Genomic DNA, 9,049 nt, shown 5'->3' on the forward strand with positions numbered 1-9,049 from the left:
CTTTGAGGTGCAGAAGCTTCTCAACTTAATATATTCCCATCTGTTAATCTCTGCTTTCACTTGCTTGGAGAGTGCAGTTTCCTCCTTAAAGATGCCTGTAGTCTCAATGTCCTGGAGAGTTTTGCCTATGTGTTGTTCTATATATCTTATGGTTTGGGGTCTGATATCGAGGTCTTTAATCCATTTGGATTTTACCTTCGTACATGATGTTAGCTGGGGCTCTAAGTTTAATTTTTTGCAAGTGGCTAGCCAGTTGTGCCAACACCACTTGTTGAAGAGGCTTTCTTTGCTCCATTTAGGATTTCCTGCTCCTTTATCAAAAATTAGGTGATTGTATATCTGGGGAACATTTTCTGAGTATTCAAGCCTAGTCCACTGATCTGAGGGTCTGTCCTTATTCCAATACCATGCTGTTTTGATAACTATTGCTTTGTAGTAAAGTTTAAAGTTGGGGAAAGTAATTCCTCCCATATTCTTTTTTCCCAATGACTGCTTTAGCTATTCTAGGGTGTTTATTGTTCCAAACAAATTTCAAAAGTGCCTGATCCACTTCTTTGAAGAATGTCATGGGTATCTTTAGAGGGATAGCGTTGAATCTGTATAATGCCTTGGGGAGTATTGCCATTTTGATGATGTTAATCATGCCAATCCATGAGCAGGGTATGTGTTTCCATTTCCGCGTGTCCTCTCTTATTTCTTGGAGCAGAGTTTTATAGTTTTCTTTGTATAGGTCCTTCACATTTTTAGTCAAGTTGATTCCAAGATATTTGAGTTTGTGTGGCACTATTGTGAATGGGGTTGTTTTCTTAATGTCCATTTCTTCCTTATTACTATTGGTGTATAGAAAGGCCATTGATTTTTGTGTGTTGATTTTGTAGCCTGCCACCTTGCTATATGAGTTTATTGTTTCTAGAAGCTTATTGGTAGAGTCTTTAGGGTTTTCTAAGTAGAGCATCATGTCATCTGCAAACAGTGAGAGCTTGACCTCTTCCTTTCCTATCTGGATTCCCTTGATATCTTTTTCTTGCCTAATCGCTATAGCAAGTACTTCCAGTGCTATGTTGAATAGGAGTGGTGAGAGAGGACAGCCTTGTCTTGTGCCAGAATTTAGAGGGAAGGCTTTTAGTTTTTCTCCATTGAGGATAATATTTGCCACTGGCTTGTGGTAGGATGGCCTTAACTATATTGGAGAAAGGTTCCTTCCATTCCCATCTTGCTCCGAGAGTTTTGATCATGAATGGGTGTTGGACCTTACTCAAATGCTTTCTCTGCCATCTATTGATATGATCATGTGGTTTTTATTTTTCTTGTTGTTGATGTTGTGTATTATGTTGATAGACTTACGGATGTTAAACCATCCTTGCATTACCTGGGATGAAACCTACTTGATCGTAGTGGATGTCTTCTTAATGAGGTATTGAATCCTATTTGCCAGGATTTTGTTGAGGATCTTTGCATCTGCATTCATCAGCGATATTGGTCTGTAATTTTCTTATTTCGTAGCATCTCTGTCTGGTTTAGGTATCAAGGTGATGTTGGCTTCATAAAAGCTATTTGGGAGTGTTTCCACTTGTTCAATTTCATGAAAGAGTCTTGCCAGGATTGGTAGAGTAGTTCCCTCTTGGAAAGTTTGATAGAATTCATTAGTGAATCCATCTGGGCCTGGGCTTTTGTTGTTGGGCAGACTTTTGATTACCCAATTTTTATTTCATCAATGGTGATGGGGTTGTGTTTAGATATGCTACATCCTCTTCTTTCAACCGTGGAAGATTATAAGAGTCAAGAATTTATCCATTTCTTCCAGGTTCTCATTTTAGTTGCATAGAGTTTTTCAAAGTAGTTTCTGATTACCCTTTGAATCTCTGTCATATCTGTAGTGATCTCTCTTTTTCATTCCTAATACGAGTTATCAAGTTTCTCTCTCTCTCTTTCTTTGTTAGGTTTGCCTGTGGTCTATCAATCTTGTTTATTTTTTCAAAGAACCAACTTCTGCTTTCGTTGATCTTTTGGACTGTTTTTTGGGTTTCCACTTCGTTGATTTCTGCTTCAGCTTTGTTATTTCCTTCTGTCTTCCTATTTTTGGGTCTTTTGTTGAGTACTTTCTAGTTCTATTAGCTGTGTTCATTATGCTACTCAGGTAAGCTCCTTTCTTCCTTCCTGATGTGTGCTTGCAAAGCTATAAATTTTCTCTCATTACTGCTTTTGCTGGTGTACCATAAGTTCTGATAGTTTGTGTCTTTATTGTCATTTGTTTCCAGGAACCTTTTGATTTCCTCCCTTGATTTCATCTCGGACCCACTGGTTATTGAGTATATGGTTGTTTTACTTCCAGGTGTTAAAGTTTTTCTTTCTGAGTCCCTTGGAATTCACAAATAATTTCAGAGCCTTGTGGTCAGCGAAGGTAGTCTGCAAAATTTCTATCCTCTTGATCTTATGGAGTTATGTTTTATGGTGCAGCTTGTAGTCTATCCTGGAGAATGTCCCATGTACATTGGAGAAGAATGTGTATCCAGGTTTCTGGGGATGGAGTGTCCTATATATATCCACTAGGGCTCTTTCTTCCATTTCTCTCCTCAGGTCTAGTATATTCTTGTTGGGTTTCAGTCTGGTTGACCTATCCAGTGTTGACAAAGCAGTGTTGAGTTCCCCCACAATTATTGTGTTGTTATTGATATTGTTTTTCAGATTTGTCAACAGTTGTTTTAAATATTTTGCTGGCCCCTCATTTGGTGGATATATGTTTAGGAGAGTTATTTCTTCCTGCTCTACATACCCCTTGATTAATATAAAATGTTCATCTTTGTCCCTTACAACCTTCCTGAGTATAAAGTTTGCATTATCTGATATTAGTATGGCCACTCCAGCTTTTTTATGGGATAATTTTTCTCCAGCCTTTTATTTTGAGTCTATGTTTGTTCTGACTATTCAGGTGCGTTTCTTGTAGGCAGCAGAAGGTTGGATTGAGTTTTTTGATCCATTTAGCCACTCTGTGTCTCTTAACTGGTGCATTTAGTCCAAATGACGTTGTGAGAAAGAATTGTCCCTGGGATTTTAATGCCATCTTTATATCGAAATTTGGTGTGTCTTTTCGGTTAGTCTTGTTTTAAATTAGGTCTTTCAGTTTTTCTCTTAAGACTGGTTTTGAGTCTATAAAGTTTCTGAGCTGTTTTTTGTCTGTGTAACCATGTATTCTTCCGTCAAACCGGAAAGTGAGTGAACTTTGTTTTCATATAAAAATGAAAAATCCATATAAAGCTTTAGTAGAGTTCTAGTCTAATACTAAAATTGCCTAGAATGGCCCGCCCTTTCCTCACACTCTTTTACCATCTTTTTTTTTTTTTTTACAAAAATCTCTTTTACCATCTTTTTATGGGTTAGGTAACACCCAATTAACATAACAGGAGTTACTCCCAGAAGTGCTTAAGGGAGTATATGCAGTGCCAGGGTGTCAGCCATAGTGCAGGACAAGAGCTTTAACTCTTAAACTATCTCTCTATCCTCACCTCACTTTCCATTTTGAAGCAATGAGTAACAAATATAAAAATGGATACGCTTTTTCTTCTTATTGTATAGGTTATCTATTTTTCTGGTAACAAAGACAAGTGTGTTCGTAGGAACTTTCTTCTTTATTTTGGTTGTTTTAAAAATGTCTTTTAAAATAGTTTTTATTTTATTTTATTGAGTCCATTGTGACTTACAAAATCCTTTATAGCTGGGTTTTAGACATACAATGAATTAAGGCCAATCCCACCACCAGTGTCTATCTTCCTCCACCAATGTTTCCTAAGTGCATCCCATACCACCCCCTACCTCCAGCCTGTCAGTATAACAGGCCCATTTTTAGGTTATATTGTTAAAGTGTGGGTTTCTTGATTCCATTATTGTTGACTTTGGTTTGGATATATAGTTCTTTTTTGTTTGTTTGTTTTTTGTTTTTTGTTTTGTTTTGTTTTGGGGCCATACCCAGTGGCACTCAGGAGTTATTCCTAGCTCTACGCTCAGAAATAGCTCCTGGCAGGCTCTGGGGACCATATGGATGCCGGGGATTGAACCCAATTCCATCCCGGGTTGTCTGCATGCAAGGCAAATGCCCTACCACTGTGCTACTGCTCTGGCCTGTTCTGTCCTTTTTTTTTTTAACAGAACCAATGCACCTGAGACCACTTGGCCCCTGACTCGCATCCTTTCATATTTATGTTTTTCCTCCTCCACTCAATTTCTTTCTTTCTACTTGCTATACTCTGGGGCCAAGGGTGTTCAAGACAACTCCCATTTAGACCATTGTTTCTTTATGCAGTTATTCTAAATACCACATAATTGATATCATTCTGTATATATCCTTCTTCTGGCTTACTTCATTTAACATAATATCTTCCAGTTCCATCCATGTTGTGATAGATTGCATGATTGTATCATTTTGTTACAGACATGTAGTATTTCATTGTATATATGTATGTATATATATCACATCTTCACGCTCCACTCATTTGTTGTTGGACATCTAGGTTGATTCCAAGTCTTCCAAGTCTTAGCTATTGTACTGAGTGCTACAATGAATAGTAGTGTACATATCCTTTTGTATGAATGTCTTTCTGTCCTGGTAATAGATACCCAAAAATGGGATTTGAGTCTTATGGTAGCTCAATTTTGAGTTTACTGAGAACCTGCCAAACTGTTTTCCACAGGAATTGAATCAGGCAACACTCCCATCAGCAGTATATGAAGAGTTCTTTTCTCCACAGTTCTGCTAGCACAGGTTGTTCCTAGAATTTTTAATATGAACCATTCTCACTGGTATAAGATGATTTATCATTGTTAAATTGATTTGGATTTCCCTAATGATAAGTGATGATGAACATTTTTCTCATGTGCCTATTAGGCATCTATTGGTTTTCCTTAGAGAAGTGTCTGTTCCTTTGTATCAGAAATACTTTCTATTTCTTAGATATCAAACCTTTATCTGATGTGTTTAGTGCAAAATTTTTCTCCCACTTAGTTAGCTGTCCTGTGGTTTTAGCCTGTGTTTTTCTTTTTTCATACTGAAACTTTTAGTTTAATGTAGTCCCATTTATCTAGATTTGATTCTATTGTCCTCGTCATAGCCATCCTATTATTGAAGACTTTTTTGAGGTCTAAGTCTTGGAGTGTTCTGCCTATCCTTTTCTCAATAAACTGATAGTCGCTGATTGCTTTTATTACTCCTCCCAAAGAATTTTAAAGGAATTTTGTAAAGTATACAGAAAAATATAAAAGTTTAAATCCAAATGGAAGTTATATAATTTCATATTAAAGTAGTTGGTCAGCACCTAATTTTCTTTTTTTTTTTATTAAATATTTATTTAAACACCATGGTAACAAAGTTGTTCATCATTGAGTTTCAGTTTTATATAACAAGTACATAAAGTTACAAGAAGCCCTGTGTTTCTTTCACTAAGCTTTTCTCATACCCATTTTTTATATAATCACAATATATTATTAAAGCCAAGGGACTTATATGTGTACTTCTTTTCAGAGATAAAGAGAAAACTTTAATCCTAGACTTCATTTGTTCTTGCTTTTGCTTAGGTTGGAACAAGTGTCTCAATAGCATCTTCTTTTCTGTGTTTTCTTTTATTAAAGTACTGCAATTATTGGTAGATGGACTGTTGGTAAGTGAACTTACCAAATGTACTTTAGTCTAGTCATGTCATCCCATTTTGCTTCTCCTTGGGTGTTCATATTTGGTTGAGTATTAGGTCTTTACTAATTCTAAGAGGCATGACTTTAAGCCAATGCAAGCTGTCAATAGCAGATTCCCAGTGCTCCGACATGTGTAGGACTAGCCACAGCAGCAGTCTTTGAAGGGATGATTGCTTATAAGAGGATGGCTATGCTATTTCTAGGACATCATGCTGCTTCTCCATTTTCTTTTTTCTAACTATTTATCTAGGGTTTTATTATTGCAGTCAATATAATCCACAAATTTAATTTTCCATGAGAATTGTATTTAGATTGAGATAGACAATAAAATCGTGCTTTCAGAATTGGGCGTTGGTGGTATACACGCTCCTGTCTTCTTCACTTGTGTATTTTATTGCAATCTAATAATGCTCACATATTTCAGTCCCAGCAGTCAAATATTCTTCTTTTACCAGCTGTTTTGAACAACTCTCCCAGGACTGCATAAAGAGTAATCAGGATTCAAGGGGGGCTCCTTAAAAAACATAGCAGTGGACCTACCACCTGGAGTTTCCAACATCTTGTTTGCATTGAGTAGTCATAAACAGAAACAATAACTTGGAACTGTCTAAAGAATTTTTCCAAAATAGGGCAGGGAATGTAGCTCAGCAGTAAAGCATATGCTTTGCAATGCTTAAGACTCTGAGTTTGATCTCTGGCACTGCAAAGAAGAAAGAAAAGACACACCCCACAAATTGATATCTGCATTCAGTTTGACTGGTTTGAAAAACCTATGTTCTATAGTCTGAGAGACGTGGGTCACTTTTAAAGTCACATGAATCCATCATAATAGTTTCAGAGACTATTGAAATGAGTCCTTGCTATGTGAGAGAAAGATTGGTTCAAATTTCGACTTCAACTATAATAAGGAAATATTGAAATTTATAGTAAAGTACAGGCTGGTACTATAGGTAGAAAATGACTAAGCAGAATCATTGTGGACAAGGGAAGAATTCTTTTCATTGAGGTAATAGTATTTTTGTTTTGTTCTGTTTTGTTTTGGGCCACACCATTTTGATGCTCAGGGGTTACTCCTGGCTAAGCGCTCAGAAATTGCCCCTGGCTTGGGGGGACCATATGGGACACCGGGGATTTGAACCGCGGTCCTTCCTTGGCTAGCGCTTGCAAGGCAGACACCTTACCTTTAGCGCCACCTCGCCAGCCCCAGGTAATAGTATTTTTGCTGAAGTCAGGTGATCAAACATCACATGAGAGATAATAGAGCATGAGATTAGTTATTGGAATGATTAGAAATAGAGAAAGAGAAAGAGGGATTCCAGATAGGTTATGTCAGCTAGATTCATGCTAAAATATGCAAAGATGAATACTGCAGTTCAAAAGCTGGGGCTTAGTTTAAGAGTCTAAGTCTGGAGATTGGTCAAGTTCAGGAGTCTTTGACAGATTTTAAATGTGTAAAATGGTGTTTACTCTTGCTAAACAGACAAAAAGTTTTATTGGCAAGGTAAGCAAAACTTTTCTTTTTGCGAGAAATTTTTGATAAAAATGAAGGGGATCTTGGAGTTGTTTCCTGGCACACTGAAAGAGGAAGGTAAATTGACTTCACCCTCATACCATCTTCCTTTGGAAGATTGTGGTAATTAGAGTAGAAATTGTAGGCATTTTTCCCAGAATATTATCTTAAGAGACTAAGATATTCAGTAGTAACAAGGTTTCATAATGATGTTATTGCTAAGAGACAGATGCATATATGGGATCTTGGAAATGACCTTTCTTGCCAATCTGAGGACAACCAATTTTTTTGCAAGCATGGATATTATAGGAGACTTAGAAATTAATGTATTAGTTTTTCAAGTAGAGTGAAACAATAACTATGCGTATCTCTGGAAGTTTAGGAAAGAATATCCATGATAGAAAGATATGTAAGCAAGATATGCTTAAAGAATAATTTTACAAGAATAACTAGAAAGGACTAGGACTCTAGATTGTGATCTTTTATGTGTAGGAAGAAAACATTTCTTGGAGTTTATCCCAGTCCTGGATTCATAACAATAGCTAATCTTCAAGTGATTTTAGTTTCCCCCAGCCTCCTCCCTCATCAGTCCCAGTGCCCCACTCTCAGAAGACAATCTTGCTTCCTAGTTAATAAAACGGAAAGCCGAGGGTGACCTTTCTCTTTAAGGGCCTTTTTTTGTTTGTTTGTTTGTTTGTTTGTTTTTTTACAAGCCCTTCCTAGGATTCAGTATCTATGCAGAAATTCCTATGCTAGGACCAGAGAGACAGAACAGAAGGTAAGAAACTTGCCTCATATTCTGCCAAACTGGGTTCATTCCTGGCACCACATGTGGTCCCCAAACCCCCACAAGAAATAATCCCTGAGTATAGTGGCAGAAATAATCCCTGAACACTACTGGTTGTGCCCATTCTTGGGATTAAAAAAGATGTAAAACCAACCCTAAACCAAAAACTCCTATATGAAACTCGAACTTTTTTTTTTTTTAGCTCCTGGCAGGCACGAGGGACCATATGGGACACCGGGATTCGAACCAACCACCTTTGGTCCTGGATTGGCTGCTTGCAAGGCAAACGCTGCTGTGCTATCTCTCCGGGCCCGAAACTCGAACTTTTTGAAGAACTTTTTCTTCTTCTTGATTAGCATTTTACATTTATGATTTCATACTAAATTGATCTTTAAGTTTCCTCTCTTAGTGGCTTAAATGAATATAATGAATATCACATTAATCACTTCTTTAAAAAGCATTTTTATAATGTCCAAATTTATACCTATGGAAAAGACAAGTAGGAGCAATCTATTTTATATTCGAAAAGCTTAACAATTCATATTCTCTGTTGGCTCAGAAGACAGTTTTATCTAATTTAGGCACCTGCTTTTTCCCAACAGGGAATATACACTTTTTTTCTAATAGGGCAAATATACCTTTATTTCCTTGTATTTTGATTAACCACACTAATTTTAGTGAAACAATTTGTTTTTGAATCATTTTTACATGTTCATATTATCTTTACCCTGACAAAGGTAATTGTTTGTGGTAATAAAGCATTTAAAGAAATTTAAGGAAAGAAATGAACTTGTTATTTTTTTCTTGCATCATGTTTTCTTTATTGAATAAGCTTTATAGTGTGTTAATTGTAATATTTTTATTTTCTTTCTATATTCTCTATTAGGTTATATAGTCACCATGAATTCTGGAAACATGACCATTAGTGGCAAATAATACAATTCTAGTGAAAGCAAAGTTGATACCAATGTAATTTCTTACCAATTGCAAAGCCCACTGGCTTACCACATATCTACACTTTGATGAAAATGAATGATATATCCTACAAGTGTTATTAAAAAAGACTGAAGGAC

The sequence above is a fragment of the Suncus etruscus genome, chromosome 8 (genome assembly GCF_024139225.1).
Source record: "Suncus etruscus isolate mSunEtr1 chromosome 8, mSunEtr1.pri.cur, whole genome shotgun sequence".
NCBI classification, from domain to species: domain Eukaryota; kingdom Metazoa; phylum Chordata; class Mammalia; order Eulipotyphla; family Soricidae; genus Suncus; species Suncus etruscus.